Raw genomic sequence first — 18,545 nt, 5'->3', positions numbered from 1 at the left:
ATGAGAAGTCACAGACCAGCCCCCTAAAGAAAGTACAGAGTTGTGGGAAGAACAGATCACAAATAAGCAGCAGGGTTGCTAGAACAAATCCCTTCATCGTAGCAGAATATTTTTCTATACTGAAATTTACAACATACGTTCAGACTCTCACAAAATACAGAATCAGGGATCACAAACTGATATAAATGCTAGGATTCTGGGATAGATGTGATCCAAAATTCAAAAGCAGTTATTGACATATGTACTTAGTCTGAATTATTTTAATTTCTGATTAAAGAGACTGTAAAGAGAGAACACTGGACTTTAAAAGGTATTTGAGTGCATAACTACCAATGTCCACTGAAAACAGTGGGTTTTAGGAGCCTACATACCTTTTAAAAAACTGACCCTAAATCCCAGTGAGAGAGAAAACTCATTGTCAGTAACATTTTACTGGTGAACTCAGTGATAGCTGATAGCAGCAGGCTCGTAGAATCCTTTACATTTAAAAATGTGGGAGACAGAACACAAGATTGCAGCATCATCTTTTGGTTACACAACTTAATACCACATATTATACTGCGCTGTTAAAAATATCAACTCATACAGAAAGTTACTACTTAAAACTGTGTGACAAAATAAAACATATTTCATCTAAAAAGCAAGGAAAAAATCCTGAACATAATTTTGGTAAAAATGAAATTGATAGCAAGAATGTTGCAATGTGGGATTGGCTTTCTACTTAAATGGACACGTTGTTTTTTGTCTGATTTGGATAAAACTTGCAACGGTGGTAGCCTCTGCTGAGAGCATGAAGCCTGCCAAATTTCAAGAAGATTGGTGCTGCGGTTTCAGGGAAACTGCACCCCAAATTCTTGAAAGCAAAACTCATGTCACGTGTACGTGTTAAGCCACAATGGGGTGAAAACTGCAGGCGTGGTGGCCCCTGGTGAGGCCACAAAGCCTGCCAAATTTCAAGGTGATAGGTGCAGGGATTTGGGGAACTGCATCTCAAGCTGCTGACAGGCAAGACTCGTGACAAAAATGACCGTGTGTGTGTTAAGGTGCAGGGGGCTGAAAACTGCAGAGGTGGTGGCCCCTGCTCAGGCCACAAAGCCTGCCAAGTTTCTAGGAGATAAGTGCAGGGGCTTGGGGGGAACTGCACCTCAAGCTGCAGACAAGCAAAACTCGTGACATGGGTGACACTGTGTGTGTTAAGGCGCAGCAGGATGAAAGCTGCAGGGATGGTAGCCCCTGCTGTGGCCACAAAGCCTGCCAGCCTGCCGAGGAAATCAGTGCAGGGCTTCTAGGTTCTGGAGCCCTGCACCTCTACCTGCTGATAGGCACAACTCATGACATGGGTGCTTGTGCAACTGTGTGCGTCTTGGGGCAGTTGATTGTCTGTATTGATTATTTCCTCTCCTTAGTTTGTGGTTGTGTAGGTGTTAATCGCTGCTCGTTAACTCATTAACACCTACACTGGCTTAACACATACACATGACATGAGTTTTGCTTTCAGGAATTTGGGGTGCAGTTCCCCCCAAAACCCTGTACCTATCTTCTTGAAACTTGGCAGGCTTTGTGGTCTCCTCAGAGGCTACCACCCCTGCAGTTTTCACCCCCTGTGGTGTAACACATACACATGACATGAGTTTTGCTTTCAATAATTTGGGGTATAGTTCCCCCCAAACCCCTTCACCAATCTTCTTGAAACTTGGCATACTTCATGATTTTAACAGAGGCTACCACCCCTGAAAGTTTCATCCAAATCAGACAAAAAATAACAAAGTTATGGATATTTCATTGATTCCCTATTATACCCTATGGTCAGATCTCCCAGGCGGCTCCTAAGCTTTTCCAAAGCGGTTCGGAAGCTCTGAACCACTTCGGAAAGCCTAAAGAAGCCAGAGCTTCAATCCAGACATGCTGCTTCAGACGCTGAAGCATCCAAAGCTTCTTTAGATCCGAAGCACGGTCCAAAGCCTCGCACAGCCCTACTGTCCTGACCCACTGATATCCATGCTGTACTGGAAGTGGAGGCATTTGCTCCAGGTAAACACATAGTTTCATAGGTTCTAGGGTCGGAAGGGACCTGAGCAGATCATCGAGTCCGACCCCCTGCCATGGCAGGAAAGAGTACTGGGGTCAAACGACCCCAGCAAGGTGTTCATCTAGCCCTGTGCTTGTCGATGGTACTCTTCTATCGGTTTCCTAGCCTATCTTTTTAACTGTGTCAGGCTGCTTGATACATTCCTTTCCTGGCTCACCTCTGCTGTTGCATCAGATACAAACTATCTGTTTTCCCTTTCAAACCCCAATCCCAGCCCAACCAGTCATCTCTCATTCAGCTACAAGAGAACAACTCCCATTCCCATTTGACCCATGATACCAGCTTCCCCTGCCCCTTCATGTTTTTTTTCCCATTTTGTCCTCAGGCTTGGGAAGAGCTGCCTGTAAACACCCACAGAGCTATCTTGTTGTCTTCTTTTCAACCCTTTCCTAGAACTCTCCATTGCTGTGATGCTTGCAAAAGGTTTAAGAGAGGTCAGGCCACTGGTATGCTGAGATTGCTGCCTACCACATTAATTAATATTGCCTCACTGCTTCCTTGTGCTTCTCTGACTGCTGTTTCATGTTTGTGATCTGCCATCATACACTTACACTGTAAGCTCTTCTGCAGTAGTGCAGCACACGGCACTTTTGGGTTTCAGTTCATAGTGGGTCTTCTTGGTGCTAGGATAGTACAAAAAATGATGATGATACAAAAATGGCATCGATACATGAACATGTCTATGTATTTGGCTTGGGTTTGTATGGATATGAATGAGTCTGGTACATGTCTATGATGTGACATGGTACATGTGTGTCTGTGGCATACATTTATGTTTGTGGTATGACTGTATATGAATACATATGTGTCTGTACAGTGTTTGCATGAGTTTGCATTTCTGTGGATGCAAGACTGGTGCATGAATGTGCACGTATCTTCTATGTCACCTGCAGAATTTCTCCTTTAAACTATGAGACTCTTGCTTAGGCACAGACCCAGGGCTCCTGTTTAAACAGCAAGCAATGGCAGCACTGAGAGAGAAAGTACTGCATATTTTTGGCAGGTCTGGGGACACTTGCTCCAGATGGAGCCTGTTTGTTGATGTGCCTTGTCTTTATTCCATGCAGCACCTACAATTCAGCTCAGCACTTGTCTCCCTGCTATTGCCCAGTCATGCACATGCTCAATTCAGGTCATACATGCCCCTCCTTTCCTCCCCCTTCTCCTCTGGAGTTTGCTCATTCCATTAAGCTTTAATGAGAGGCCCACAAGCCGTGGAAAGCAGGGCCCTCAAGTCACTGCTGAAGCCAGGGTCAAGCCCAGGGCAGGAACTGTCCGCAAATACAGACATGAGAGTGAAGGGAAGGAAAGAACAATAAATGCCATTTACTTCCCATTGCTCTTGAGTGCTTTCAGAGAAACTGTCCCCCCAAATGCTGAGTCAGCAGCATCTGACAAATTAGTCAACAGGATGACTGGGCTTCAGCTTCTGGCAATTAGCATTGACAAAGCTTGGTCGGGGTGCGTGTGTGTGTGTGTTTTCCCGTTAGCAGCAGCTTGCACGTCTGCAGAGGGAGAAGGGAGGAGGGACTGGGAAGGAAATGACTTGCTTTGACTTCACAAACACATGGAATTTGCATTCCCAAGGTCATGCAGCAGTCTCCTGGCTTCCTGTTTCAGACTAGCAGCTGTAGCCATTATGAATAAAGCATTTTGAGAATTTGTTAGAACAGAGGTGCATTAGCAGAGCTGGGGTGGGGGGAGTCCAGGACTGGGAAAGCTGGTCATGCTGCATGTCAGGAGTGAACTGCACTGACAAAGCTTTGTGGGTAAACAGTACTACAAGATCACATCCAAAGTGAGAAGTGTTGGCAGAGCTCAAGTGGAGGTATTCAGTGGTGGGGAGGAGATCAGGATTGGGAACACTGGGAGAAATCAAAGTAGTGAGAATGGGATTCAGAAGGAGCCCTGGACTGGAACAGAAGGAAGTGCTGCAGGTCAGGATATCAGGATTGTTGTGTACTACCAAGGCTATTTGGGGAGCCCAGGGACAGGTTAGCTGGTGGGGCTGCAGGGCAGGATTAATCCAAATGCTTTGAGCTGAGGTTTGTTGCAGTTTGGCTGAGGTCAGTGCCTCCAAAGCTGCCTGGCAAGGCCATGACCCCTCCAGTGACATTTCCTGGAGTCTACTCTATTGAAATGACAGACACACTTTTTGTTGCTGAAACTCTGTGAAGCTCCTCTTGTCTTCCTAGCCTTAAAGACTAGGTCATCATGACTCTGACTGAGTGGGGGCTGAGAGTAGTGAGAGGACCCTGGGAAAGAGGTCAAGTGCAGTAGCTTTTTCATCTTCTCCCTCATCCACTCCATATCCATCTTCCAAGGAAGTCAAACACTATTGTTATTCTAATTCCCAGTGGTCTAGAGTCACTCTGAGATTCAGCTCTGATGCCCAGCCCCAAGAACTAAGAGGCTTGGTTTTGAGCTATGAAGAATGAATGTGTTTTGTTTGGTAATACCTCTGAGATCTGCCTGTCTGTTCAGATGATTTCACAATAATTGAGACCAATTGAGATTGCTGAGTACTAGAGCTAGGAGACCTATTTTAAAAGGGTTGAGACTGAGGGCAGAGCGTTCTCAGTGAGGGACTGTCATTTTCCTGCTTGTTCTGACAGAATCAGAATCTTCTGGATTTCAGGTTATGCTGCGTGGATTCTCCTTAGAGTTAATGTGCTCATTTAAGATTTTAAGAAAATAGTGGGTTGAAGAGTGCATATGTAGGTCAAAATAGCTGATCCTGATTCATTAAGTGTTGGAGGGCAAGGACATCTAAACTACTTACCATTGGGCAGAAAGGGCAAGGTGTTGCTACATATCACCTTCTTGGCAGTAACTGTCCATGTGCATGTTCCTACCCCATGGAAATTGGAAGCTAAGTCAGGGAAGCTTAAAGCTCAGTGAAAGAATAAGAAACAACATGTACATGATATTGACTGTCTGTCTGGATCTGAAATCCTTACAGTGTTAGCCCAGGTCAGTTTACTTTTCTGCAAAACACTATCTGAGGACAACAGTTACAATTTCAAATATAGCTGCGTGGCACTGACCTGGCAGCTGCACCTCAACAGTGTGCAGAAAAGGGCACTGTTTGAAACCCATTGTTATTTACCAACCCAATCATGTGTCAATTAGAGACATATCCAGGATGGCCTGGGGACAGGGTTCCTGGGGACCATGAATGTACACAGCATCTCTTTGCTTGATGCTGGTGATAATCCTCATTCCCATTGTCCTGAGTGGGTACTGCTGGCTAGTCACCTTAGTGGGATTTGCACTGGAATACCCTCAAAGAAAAGATCAGTTACCTGTCCTACAATAATTGTGGCTCTTTGAGATATTGTAGACTGTGGTTTCATCCCTGCTTTTGAAATCATCAGCAAACCTGGGCTTCAGACTGCAGAGGGTGGGGGAAGCCTTTAAGTCTTGCCACCAGAATACAGGGAAGTACAGGGCTCATACATGGCCCTGACAGAGACCCTGTTCAAACCATTCTAAACCTGTGCATTTAAACTCTGGCAAATGCAAACCTGAAGGGGATCCACTTAGGCTCTAGCATCCTGATCACCTATGGTTACTGTGTTGAGGAAATGAGAGGAAAATTATTATGAGCTTCCCAAATACTACAGTGATTGGCCGGGGGGGGGAGACAGAAAATAATACCTCAGTATTGTAGTCTATCACTACAAATATATATATTTTCAAATAGGAGCTGTGTTTCAGAGATGGTTAGAAGTGATTGAATATATACAAGTCTCTATTAAACCTGGGGTAAAGAAGGATAGTTTGGCAAATATTGGCCATGGCAAGATTTTACTCATAGTAATTCCTTCATGCTCAGTCCTGGAAACAGCTTCTCTCAGAAGGTTTTGACACCCCTGCAAGCATCACCTTCTCCTTCTTGCTGATGTTTCATTGTGTCATCTGTCTGTTTTCTTCTATTTTTGATTGGAGGAAGGACCCAGATTGAAATTTCTGGAGGCTGAACGGTTACAGCAAGGACAGGGCACGTTTCTCTAGCACAGCTTTATCCATGTGCCTCTTGCCCTCCCAGAGGTGCTGACTGTAGGGATGAAATGGCCTTTATTCTGAGCCTGCCAGCTAATGCCAGCTGCAAGAAATGGATCTATAATGTTGATGCTTGTCCCTGGACCAAGATTTTTCCATCTCTCCCTCACCCAGTTCATTTTGCATAGAGTGCCAAAAAGCTGTCTAATGAGAATGTCTTTGTAACAATCAATCTAGACTGAGCTTGATCTGGTGACATAGAGGTGAAAGGTCCCAGTCTGCTTCCCAGTCCCATTAAGGCAGCCAATATTACCTCTTTGTGCTCATTCAGGGAGTTGGTTCTGATAATGTCAATATGAATCTTATGCAGCCACTTATCCAGTATCTACATTTCCTGCTGGAAAACAATATAAAGTGAAACTAAGAGACAAAAAATTGCTGTGACAGGAGAATAGAATTCTGTGGCTGACTTATGATTGCACTGGTATCATACAACCAAATTTATGTTTAAAGGAGAAGTTAGTGTTGCTGTGCCAAGCAGACACATCCCTGGAAACATGTTCTTATCATCCAGATTCCTCAGATTACACTATCACCATCTTCCTCCCACTTCTTGTCCTGAAATGCCATATCCAGACTGACCCATCTCGAAAAGAGAAGACATACATTGTGTTGGTAAGAAGCAGTTATAAGTACTTAGAATATTAATAAAAGAAATTATTCTTTGCACTTCTCTAGTGCCTTCCACTTGAAGGTCTCCTAGCATTTTACAAACATTAATTAAACTTTTCATCTCACCCCCAAATATGCATCTCTATCCCCTTTATACAGATGAGCAAAGTGAGGTACAGGGAAGAAATTATAGGGAATGGCATAGAAATGGCATCCTGGCTCTGGCTACACCTTCTCATTGACCCATGCCTACGGGAAAAAGAGGTGTGATAAAGGCATCCCAAGATACCAGTTCTTCCTGGTTGATGGAACTGCCACTTGGGGTATGGACAGGTAAGAAACTCCATCCAAACCTAAAAGCCCATCAGGCTGGCATGATTAAGGTACACCAGTTCCTCAGCTAACAACATTCAAGGGAGTCATATAGTGTGGCGGGCCAGTAGGAGGTGCTCCTGCATTGAGCCACCCACCTCACTGTGCCCCACCACCTTCCAGGCTCCCAGTGCCTCCCTAGGGGTGCCTCGTGTCCAGCTGACCCCCTTCCTGGAGCACACTCACTAGCTTGGGGGTAAAGTAAGCTGCCACCACCCCGAGAAGGGACTGTCTCGGCCCTGTGTCATCAGGGAAACACAGGTCTAAAAGTCCTATGGGTACTCGACCCAGTATGGGCAGTTCCCCAAGTCAGGGGTCAAAAAGGAAAGTCTCCTTTAGTCTGCAGACCTAAGGGGCCTCTTAGGCATAATTTAGACCCACCCCTCAATAAGTCTCCCACACCGGTCACAAAGGAGAACTTTATTGATTACAGGGGTACGGTGAAAATAGGGTACAAGATAGAGCAATATCACAGAAATCCCATAGAGCAAAACAATCTGACTGAGGTAGCCTTTTGATCACGCATCTGAGTTACTGCCAGCTAGATAGCTAACCAGATCTCGAGTAGCTTACTCACAAGCATCATCCAGAGACTGTTGGAGATTCCCTCTGGAGGCAGGCCGTTCCTAGCTCATGAGTTTTGGGGGAGAGAGCCAGTTTCAGATGGTAAACTCCTCTCTAAGTCTGAGTCCCCCACATGGCTGCTCCCCCCTCCTCCTGGGCAGTCTTAACTTATATAGCCCCTGTGACCTCATTCACCTGGTCCAATGGAGGCCAGCACCTGTTGGCTGTCGGCCAACCAATTTGAAATACATCACTAGTTGCTGGGCAGACTCTAGCCCACCAGGTAGAAGCCGCTCACCCAGGTAGCTGATACCAATCAAGTAGGCAGAGGGAGCAGGTTTCCCCCCTCCCTCAGGAAGGTAGTCAGCTCAGGTTACCTAAAGAGATAAGGTAAAGGTGTGTCTCCTCTACTGGGCCCATCCTAATCAAATTGTCACAGCACAGAGATTTTGGGGAGAAACAAAGGTGACTTCCTGCCACATATAGCAACCACCATCTCCAGCCATCTTTGACCCCCTCAGCCTGGATGACCAGGTACCCATTTACAGCTGGGTCAACTGGGGATAGCCTTTAGCTTGAGTACAGGACAGGGCTTGAACTCATTCCTCTAGAGTAGGGATATCAAACCTACCTTTGTAGAGGTAGACCTGGTAAGTACAGCTGCCTATATTGGGCAAGATGGACATGGTCCACAAGACTGTAATCTGGTCCGTGGCGCTTCAAGGGCAGTGGTTTTCAACTTGTGGTCCATGGACCCCTGGGGGCCCCCAAACTATGGCTTAGGGTTCCACAAAAGATTACTATGATCAATCAAAAGTATGTGAATATCCACACTTACAAATCAAAGGGATTTGACTTGTACCTTCATTCACAATTTCTAAAGGGGTCCACATCTTCATTCAAAATTTTGTAGGGGTCCACAAATGAAAAAAGTTTGAAAACCACCATCTTCAAGGGTTTGAATGGGGGCAGAGCTTGCCAAAAAATACCCAGTGATGGAGTTCTGATGGACATGCATGTCAGCAGTGGTACTGGGGTGAGCAATAGCTGCAGGGTAACCCCTGCAGATCCTTGACATTGCTCGCCCCACTATGATGTCTGGATCCAGCCCATGAGGATCTCTGCAGTCCAAATACAGCCTAGGAGCTGGGTGAGTTTGATACCTCTGCTTTAGAGCTTAGCAAGGCACCTTAACTGCTTTGCTATCAGGGGCATGGATAGCGGGGCACAAATGAGACCTGAGGCTGAACTAACTCATGCTGGGGATCAGTATGGCCCTCAGCAAGTCCCTTTAGCTACATTTAGCTTCCAGAGCTGCCCTAGTTAGACTAAAGGATCTGAACCATAACATTAAAAAAAATGGAGGAAGAGGGGAATCAGAGGGCCAGGTACAAACCCTTGAGAGGACATAGCATAGGTAAGGATTTATGTTTAAAAGTCTGAAGTGCTTTATAAATGAACGTAGGAATTACTTTATCCACTGCTTAAAGGTGGCCACTCGGTGGGACATGGCTATTTAACAACACAGGAAGGGACCAAGTTACATCCCACTGAATCAGCAGAGGAAATTTAGGAAAGGGGAAGGTATTTACCCAAGTTGAAATGTAGTCAGGACTCCTGGGGTTTAGCTCCCCATTTTTTGGTAAAAAATTAAAGGAATCTTTAGTACCCTTGGGTATTTGTGTATTCTAGGGCTTTTACAACATCAGCAGCAACAGAAATACTCTTAATAATAAATAAATAATTACATGGAGTGTGAAGAGAATCTATCTGCTTCTGTTTGTAAGAGAAATTGTTGAAACACCATCATCACCAACAGCAGCACTGAAATGCTTAGAAACAAGCGTGCCGTATGCTGTTTTGTTAATAACACAATTTCAGAGATCATCTGCAGAATTTCTAACTAGAGGAAAGTAATCTAAAGGGTTTTGTACTGTGTATTCTTCATCTAGAAACCAAAGCAACTGGCTCATTATAGCTGCACAAGCATATAGAATAATAAAATGAATTAATAATTAAATAATCATTACCACTACAGTGCATTGTCCCTTTCATTTGAGGACATTAAATGCCTTAGAAGGATGAGTTGCAATAATTAATAAAGCACTGGTAAAGCTTTGCTGTTATGTAGGAATTTACATTTTTAAAGAGCTGTACAATCTGTACTCCCTGACTCCCACAGTCTTGTGATGTTTGTATCATTATCCCCATTGTACAGTTGGGGAAATCAAAGTAAGTTACTCAGTTTCACAGACTTAATGTGGGGCAAGAATAAAACTTAAGCCTCTTGATGCTTAGTCTCAACTCTAACTACTAGAAAAACTGTCTCTTCTTCTATTTGCTGACTGTCACATCTTCTAATTCATGCTTCTGTTCTGGGCACCTGGCTGCTCTGAGATCAGAAGCATAACTGGCCAGTACTATACTTTGGGTAGTGGTGGTCCATAGGATAGGGGCAGCGGCCAGAGGTTTGCTTCTGTAGGGGAGGAAGGGCGAGGGAATGTTACCTCCTTTCTTGCAGCTATCGTGTGTCAAGCTACCATTTAAACACCAGTTTTGGGTGGTAAGTAAAGGATTTAATAGATTTCATAGATATTGGGGCTGGAAGGGACCTCAGAAGACCATCGAGTCCAGCCCCCCACCCAAAGGGCAGGAAGTCAGCTGGGGTCATAGGATCCCAGCAAGATAAGCATCCAATTTGCTCTTGAAGGTGTTCAATATAGGTGTTTGAACCACCTCTGATGGCAGGCTGTTCCAGACCTTGGGGGCTCGGACAGTAAAGAAATTCTTCCTTATGTCCAGCCTAAAATAGTCTTGCAGTAGTTTATAAACGTTCAACCTTGTCATCCCCTGGGGTACTGTGGTGAACAAACGTTCCCCCAGATCCTTGTGGTCACCCCTGATAAACTTATAGGTGGCCATCAGATCACCCCTGAGCCTGCGCTTTTCCAGGCTAAAGAGCCCCATGGCTCTCAGCCTGTCGTCGTAAGGTCTGTTTTCCTGACCTCTGATCATGCGCGTGGCTCTTCTCTGGACTCTCTCAGGCTTCTCCACATCCTTTTTGAATTGTGGAGGAGGTGACATCTCCCCCACAACAGTGAGCCTCTGGCTGCTGCTCCTGTACCAGGCACAGCTGCTGCTGCTCTGCCCTCACCACTTCCAGAACTGGACCAAAAGCTGCTGCAGGGAAGGTGCAGGGCGTTTGGGAGAGGATACAGGAGAGGGATGGGGGACAGAAGGATGAGGAGCCCCCCTAGCTCCATTCCGGTGCCTTCCTTCCTTATGCAGCTCCTGAGGCTTGTGCCATGCTTGCCCACCCATCGTTACACTACTGTCCCAGATACAGGTCTCCTTACTGCTGGAAAGAGGAAGAGAGTGAAATCCTCATTCTTGTAGTCTATCAGTGAGAAGACACTGAACTAGTTTGTGCCATGGAATTAAGTGAATGGCAGCCTTCCAGTCTCAGATGCTGGCTGTGGGTGTTTAGAACAGAGTTAGTGCTGACTAGGTTTCTTCTCACATGCACTCTCCCATCCATCTCAATTCATGCTTGTTCTTACTTTAAGTAGGATGGTTTGCTTTATAGTGTGAGGGGCATAGATTCATGGAGCACCTGCTAACAGCAGCCTCCCAGCCATGCCCTTGAGACTGGTTTTTGCTTTACCCAGGGAATGGGGTGCTGTATCTTGCTTCGCCCTGGTTCATCTCTAGAACTACCCACTGTAGCATCTAATCTTGCATCATCCCTACCCCTAATCAACATGCCCTTTTATCCCGTATCCTTCCTGTTCACACACCTGGTGTTATCTAGCCTTGCCCCAGCCTTGTACTAGCTTGCTTGTTAGTCTACAAGTCCTTGCACAGAACTGGCCCAATGCTTCACTCATGTACGCTGGTGTATACTTACTGATTGCAGTAGGCTTACTCCATATTTTCACTGGTGTCAGTGAACATTGACTTTATAGAATACAATGAAAAATGGCATCACCCTAAGTGCTGGAAGATGCCATCACTCATGGATGAACTTCTTGATTCAGGATTATGGGGCCTGTCTTCCTTTTCTGACTGTACAGCATTCAACATGCTCATGGCATTCAGTAACAAATTATAATACAAAATCTTATATTTTTTCCTTTGGGGGCAGGGATCTTTGTCAAACTCTGGAGAATCTCACCCATTTAGACTGAGAGCATTCCAGGGCAAGAAATATTTCTTCCTATGTTTGTAAAGTGAGCAGGATGAAGGGGATTTTATCTCATTGGGGCCTTTGAATGCTAGTGTAATACAAATAATAATGGCTGAATTTGGAACACATGTGCAACCCCCTCCCCCTTTTCATCAGTACCCTGTCTACACCAGAGGCTTAAACTTCTTATAGCAGCAAACTGCTTCCCCCTTATGAAGTCCCCACCACCATTTCCTGAAGAACAGAGAATGGGATCTGCTCTTACAAGTGCTGACCAATGACCATGTCTAACCTAGATAGGTGTAGAGAGACCTGACCAGTCTGCAGTAGTATAGTTGTAGGCCCTGTGGCCATTTGCAAGCCTGTTTGAGATCAAAGTCTCAAAAGTGCCCATGGAGGGACTCTCTGAAGTGCCCAAGTGCTGCAAAGCACGGGCCGAGCTCCTTTTTGCAGCTGACTGGTACAGTGCAGGGAGAGCTCCACTGTTGAATGCTGCCAAAGCTATGGCTTTGTAAGCCAAATCCAAAGGCTTCATGGGCCAGATCTGGTCTATGGGCCATAGGTTTCTGACCCCTGCTCTACTGTGTCCTCTGGCAAATGCTTAAGTACAGAACTGGGGGGTGAGCACCAGATGGAGCTGTATCCAGCCTTCCCCAGTGCAGTGATTTTTAAGCTTGTTAGACTGAAGGCGCCCCTGCAAACATGCCAGCTCTTAGCTTTCACTTGTTTTTTGACTACAGAAAAATACTAGAACAGAATAACTTTTTCTTATTCTGTACCCCTCCCAATTTTATTTTAACCCCTTAAATCCTGATTGTTATTATAATGAAAATTAAATCTGCTATTACACAATTTCTCCCGCATATTCCCCAGAGATGTCTTGTGTACCCCCAGAGGTATGTGTACCACAGTTTGGGAACTCCTGTACTAGAACAATTCTTCTTTACAAAGAACTTAGAAAAATTGTGACATTTGGATTCCTATTTGAAACCTCTGGCTTTATCATGTGAAGTGCTAATATTACACAACACCCTGTGATGGCCTTACATGGATCTCATAGCATGCCAGGGTGCTGCAGCACCCTGGCTGAGAATTACTGCCTTAGTGGAAAGTGAGTCTTCTACACTTTCATTGGACCTCTGTGAATCAGGAGGCTCCAAGGGGACTCCAGAAGAAGTCCCCTTGGAGTGTTGCCTGTGACAGTGTCCCAAAGTACCCTCTTTATCATGTTGACTTTCTTTCAAATCTGTTTCTTACCAGCTTTGCAAGGAAGGAAATAATATCTCTGCTCTGTTACTAGATATCTGAATCTACTCTCTCATATACCAAGGCATGCAACTAATTTTTGCTAGAACGTACCATATTACCTGAGGGAAGGAATGATCTAATATTGTGAGCAGAGGCCTGGAAACCACAGACCCCTGGAAACTAGCTGAAGCACTAACTCCAATTCTCTATATAACATTAGGCCGGTCACTTTGCCTCTCTGTGCCTTTGTTTCCCCAACCATAAAACTGGTATCATGGTAAAATCTTCAGAATTGGCTAGGCAATGTTGAAAATTTCACCTACTTATTTAATTTGTCTAATTTAATTTAGACTTTGATATATCACACTCATCAGCACAGTAGCTAGGTATGTACTACCTTTCTTTCCAGGGAGGCTCCAAGGAAAAATCATTTATATGCAGTGCAGGTAGGGACACCTATATTTTCCAACACATTCTGTTGTAAGACTATTTTCAGTTCCTTGTAACTTAGCCAAAATGAAACTGTTTAGGCTGAAAGTTTCCACGTTGAGTGTTTGCCACAGGCTGAATTGTGTTGGAAACTTTCAGCTAAAATAGTTTAGTTTTGTTTGTGAATGAGATCAGGGGAAAAAATGACATTTTGTCCACATTAAAACAATTCTTACAACCATTTCAGTGAAAAGTTCTGGTGCCTCTGTGCGTCATTCCTTCACCATTCCTGCAGACCACCCAGGCAGAACACACATCCTCTCCAAAGCCCTGTTCCTCAGTTCTCCTGCAATTGCTTCCTGGTAACTGGGGGCTGCTAGAACACCAGGGACCTGAACAGGGAATAGGGAATCAGTTGTTTCTGTGTTCCTAGCAGTCTGCGGCTGGTGCTGGAGGAAAAGACAAAAAACAGCCTGATCTGACAGGAGGAGGCAAGGGAAAGAAATACTGTACAGGAAGGGCAGCCAGAGCCTGGTAGGAAGGGGATTAGAAGCAGGATTCAGATGAAAGAAGACCATGGGAGAGAGAGGAAAAGGGTGGGGAGAGGAACTGGAGGCCGGGTCAAGACAGGAGCAGGAAGAAGAGCAGGAGTTGAGCAGCAGGGAACAGGCAAGAGCTGAGGCAGGAGGGAAAGGAGCAGCAGAGGCAAAGGTTGAGGGATCGGGGCAGAGCTGTCTGTAATCACAGGAGTACACTGACCAACTAAACCTGAAATAGAAATTTACTCTTGGGTTGCAACATTCCTTAGCTGTCAGCACATGGCTGGGAAATCCACTGGCAATGTGTGAGTGTTTCTGTTCCCCTTTAGTGGTAGGCGGACATCAAATCATAGCCTCCTACTTGGACCAACTACTCCATTAACTCAAGTGGTATAGAAATCTGGAATGAATTTAGAGATCTGAATCCTACTAATAACCCCTGTTGGGAGTTGGTGCATTTCCATTTTGGTGCAGTGTGAAATTTTTTTGTAGTCTATCTTAAGTTTTTAAAAACAAAATATTACATGTAAAAACTCTCCTAAAATATATTAAAGAGGCAAAATCAAGCACTCAAGAGTTAGGAAATGCCAGAACCAAGATTGCCTATAAAACCTTAATTTGCCTTCTTTGTGCTTACAGATTGGATGCAGTTTTTAATTACACATGCATTTTTTTAAAAGGACCCTCCCTATTCCCTGAGTGCACATGCTAGATTGTGCTTTGGGAATGAATCAAGGTTATCTAGTGAATGAGGGTGTTGTCCACAGGATTCCTGCTTCATTTCTTGCAGAAACTAGAAGCAAATTCTACACTTATAGGAATTGTAGCAAATGAAGCAAGGAACTGCAGAATGGATTAGTATGTGGTTAAGGCAACTGAATACCACCCTGGATAATTGAATTCTACCCCTGCCTCTGCCATGAAGTTCCAGTGTGATGCTGAGCAAGCCAGATATTCAAAGGCATTCACCATTGTGTTACCTATTTTCTAAGCACCCAGAGCTTGAGGCACCTGAGATTAGATTTGCAAAAGTGCTGAGCATGTGCAGCTGTAAACTGAGGTTAAAGGGAGCTCTGCTCTGGAAATATAAACTGCTAATTACTGTGGAAAAGCAGACCTTAGGTGTTACAAATAGGACATCTAAAATTAATGGTGATTGTTGACAACTTTGGCTTCCACTTTACATTTCAGTTCCCTGCATGTCTAATGGGAGACAGTAATACTACTTCCCAGGAATGTTGTGGAGATACATTAATGAAAGTTTCTGAAGTAACAAGATATTAGGATGAAAGCATCATAGAAGAGTCTGTTGGTAAGTTAATATTTCTCTATTCAGTGAAGGGTTTGGATGGTGTTTAGTTAATAGTGTGGAGACCATACACTGAACACTGAAGATAAGACATTTTGAATAGCTACCCACTCAGTAAGCTCCATCCATCATAGGCACTGCATAAGGCAGAGAGAGTTCCTATGGAAAGATAATATGTGATCATTTAATTAAAGACTGTATCATATTTTATATGCTTGTCTGGTGTTTCCTAATTTTTGAGTGCTGGGCTTTGCATCTTTAATATTTTAATGCTATTTTCTTTGTAGTATTCAGAAAAGGTTCCATGGGTTTAATAAGGGGGTGATCTGAGTCTAAAAAGGTTGAGAACCACTGGACTATACAAAACATCTGCTGGCAAACAAATACTGGTGGCAGCAAGGCTTGGGCTAGGGCAGCATTGTGCAGTACTGGTCTGGGGTTCTCATGCAACTCATGAGAGGTGAAATCTTGGCCCTTAGGCTCCCATCTGATCCCTGCTCTCCCTGTTGCTCCAATGGCAAAAGCAGCTGGGATCTCCAGGCTCCCTTCCCCACTGCAGGGGGCAGGGAAATGCAGCACAGCACAGCTCACGGTGATGGGGGGGAAGCCTGCGGCTCCTGAGAGCCATGATGCAGAGGAGGAGCCTGCTGAGGGAGTTTAGGGTGAGGCTGGGTGTCTGGGCATGCAGTGCGGCCCCTGGGGCATGCAGTCCCCGCCACTTAGAAGTTAGAGTCCCAGGTCAGGGTTCTCAAAATAGTCTTTGCTTCTCATCTTATTTCATATAGTTACATCTCATGATATTGTGTGGTCCTTGTAGAATGTCCTCCTCATAAGCCACTCTCAATCAGACCTGGATGAAATCTTGATGGAAGAGCAGAGCTTGGTGCTACTGCATGCAAAGCTGATGCTGACAGAAAGGCATATCCATTTACAGGGTCAGAGCAGAGTTTCCTATTTGATTCTGTTTTACTGGACAGGTTGTAGGAAATAAACTGGCACTGGGACCTAATAGGTCTTTCCCTTCTCAAAAACTCCTGTTTCAAAAGCTGTTCTGTGGGTGAGGTGGTGACAACAGGAAAAGGGGTTATTTTGGGGCAGGTTCTTTGTCATTCATTTTGTTTCCCTGTCTGCAACTGTGTTGCAATCCCAGCCTTGGCAGCAGAGATGCCCTGGGGGGAGGGGAGAGGAGCTGTTGCTGGAGTTGGAGAGGATTCATCATGGCTGTTTGTCCTCTCTGTGACTGCAGCAAAGGGGAGGGGGTGAGAGGAGCCTGGGGCTCATTCACAGCTGACCCTGGTTATTTTTAGCTGTGGAATGCTCCTACCACGACCCTCTGGGTTTATTTTTCTTCTCTTGGCAAATGGTACTTTGTGAGTGCCTCAGCAGAGGAATTGGAGGGCCCTGGAAAAAGTCAAAGGGCAGTTAACCCAAATACTGCTGAGAGGGAGCATTTGGAGGGTCTGGACACACACAAGGGCAGGAGCCCTTCAGATGACAGCTTTCTAGCCCTTTTAGGTAAGGTGATGGGATGAAAACTGAAGTTGAAAAGGAAGGAGGAAAATAGAGAGATGGAGGGAAAAGAAAGAGACAAATTAAGAGTAGTGAGGTAGGAACAGGTGGGAAGAGGGTTATGGAAGAGAAGGGTCTCTATGGGAGGTAGATGAAGTAAATGAAAATGTGCAGGGACCTGACGTGAGTATGACCGAGGAAAAGCAGGACTTGGGATAGCAGTCTGCTCCTCGGGCTCTAAGCATGGATTACCTGGAACGGCTCACAGAGTCCTTCCTCAGTTAGGGAGCCCACTAGGTCCCAGAGTCAGTCCTACAAGCTGTAAACATCACAAGAACAGCATTGCTTTTCTTCTCCTGCGGGTCTCCTCTACCTGCTGCAGCCAGGTAAATGGCCAAGATGAGGCCGATTAGTTGCACAGGAAAATAACCAGGTATTTCTTTACTTTCACAAAGAGGATTGAGATGGGGTCTAGCAGGGCTCCTGCTGCCTCTGTGGCCCAGCCCAGCACCTTTCCAGTAACATGAGGTCTCAGGTTTGAGACCCAGAATCTGGCCTCCTAGCAGATGATAAAAGGCAGGATGCTGGAACCATGTGACAAGATAAATGTAGGTCCTAAGACATAGGAAGCATCTAGTGTCTGTAGAAAGTGAAGCAGCTTTCATTTGCAAAATTAGATACAGTAATACAGGGGTGTAAAAAAATATAGCCTGTAGACTGGATCCTATCACCCAGCCTGCAGTGTTGCCTGTGAGTTGCACACCATGTGCAGTGCACCCTGAACTGAGCCCACATGCAGCACACATTGGCCCTAGCTCTGCACACTGCATGTGGCACAGAGCTGGTCTGGTACAAGCTGCATCCAGTGCATAGGTTGGAGCTGACGCAGTGTATGGGGCCAGGCTGGGGTGCACACTGCATGCAGGGCCCACACTGGATCATCCCTGTGCATTGGATCAGGTGTTCAGAGCAAGGCTGTGGGCCCAGTCCAGCCTGAGGACCAGCCCTGCTCTGCCTGCCTCATGTGGCAGGTTAGGCCTGATGAGTTTGACACCCTTTCACTATTAAACTGCCAAGTGCTCAGCATGGGGCAACCCCAAATATATGGGAGCTCCAAATGCCCAAGTTAGCCCTGCCTACATGTTCCAGAGTCTCTTTCCTCCTATCTGTTTACTTCTCTGGCACCAATGCCTGGGGACTATAAACCTCAAAAAAGAATAAGGAATTTATCCTCCCAGTCTCCAAGTATGGTTGTGAAGTATTTTTATCCTGATTTCACAGTTCGGCTAATGTTCCTAGGAAATGCATTAGCAACCTTTCCCCTACGCTGTAAGCTGAAGGATAAAATACACTTCTGTTTCCCTTCTCTCATTATGGACCTGGCCAGGAGCTCTCCTGCCCTAGCATGTGGGCTGCTGCATGGTGGCTGTAGCTGGGTTGAATGTCAGGCCAATGCAAGGGCAGAAATAACCTGCTCAAAATAACATGGCTGTCCCTTCTTTCCCTTTTCTTCCCACAGTCTCTCTTTACAGTAGCTTCTCCTTAGCTTTCAAAAGTCCCAGCTGTTTCTGCTCGTCTCAGGCAAGGGAGCCTGGTTGCCTGGATACCGGTCCCTTTGATGAG

General features: G+C 45.4%; 1 long non-coding RNA gene across 5 annotated transcripts in view; it reads left to right on the top strand.

The window, feature by feature from the left end:
* Window positions 1-18,545, top strand: part of LOC149872066 (uncharacterized) — a 71,977-nt gene that overhangs the window by 30,695 nt on the left and 22,737 nt on the right. For 3 of the 5 annotated variants that reach the window (XR_016440350.1, XR_016440351.1, XR_016440348.1), the window contains exon 2: window positions 15,296-15,416. This is a non-coding gene — a long non-coding RNA (uncharacterized LOC149872066). Of the gene's footprint in view, window positions 1-6,925; window positions 7,100-14,020; window positions 14,100-15,295; window positions 15,417-18,545 lie in introns of those variants that run through there. The other 2 variants (XR_016440349.1, XR_016440352.1) reach the window with 2 other exon arrangements.

Source organism: Crocodylus siamensis, chromosome 2, assembly GCF_052110815.1.
Source record: "Crocodylus siamensis isolate JL-2025a chromosome 2, ASM5211081v1, whole genome shotgun sequence".
NCBI lineage: Eukaryota > Metazoa > Chordata > Crocodylia > Crocodylidae > Crocodylus > Crocodylus siamensis.
This window is presented reverse-complemented; position numbering and strand designations above follow the sequence as displayed.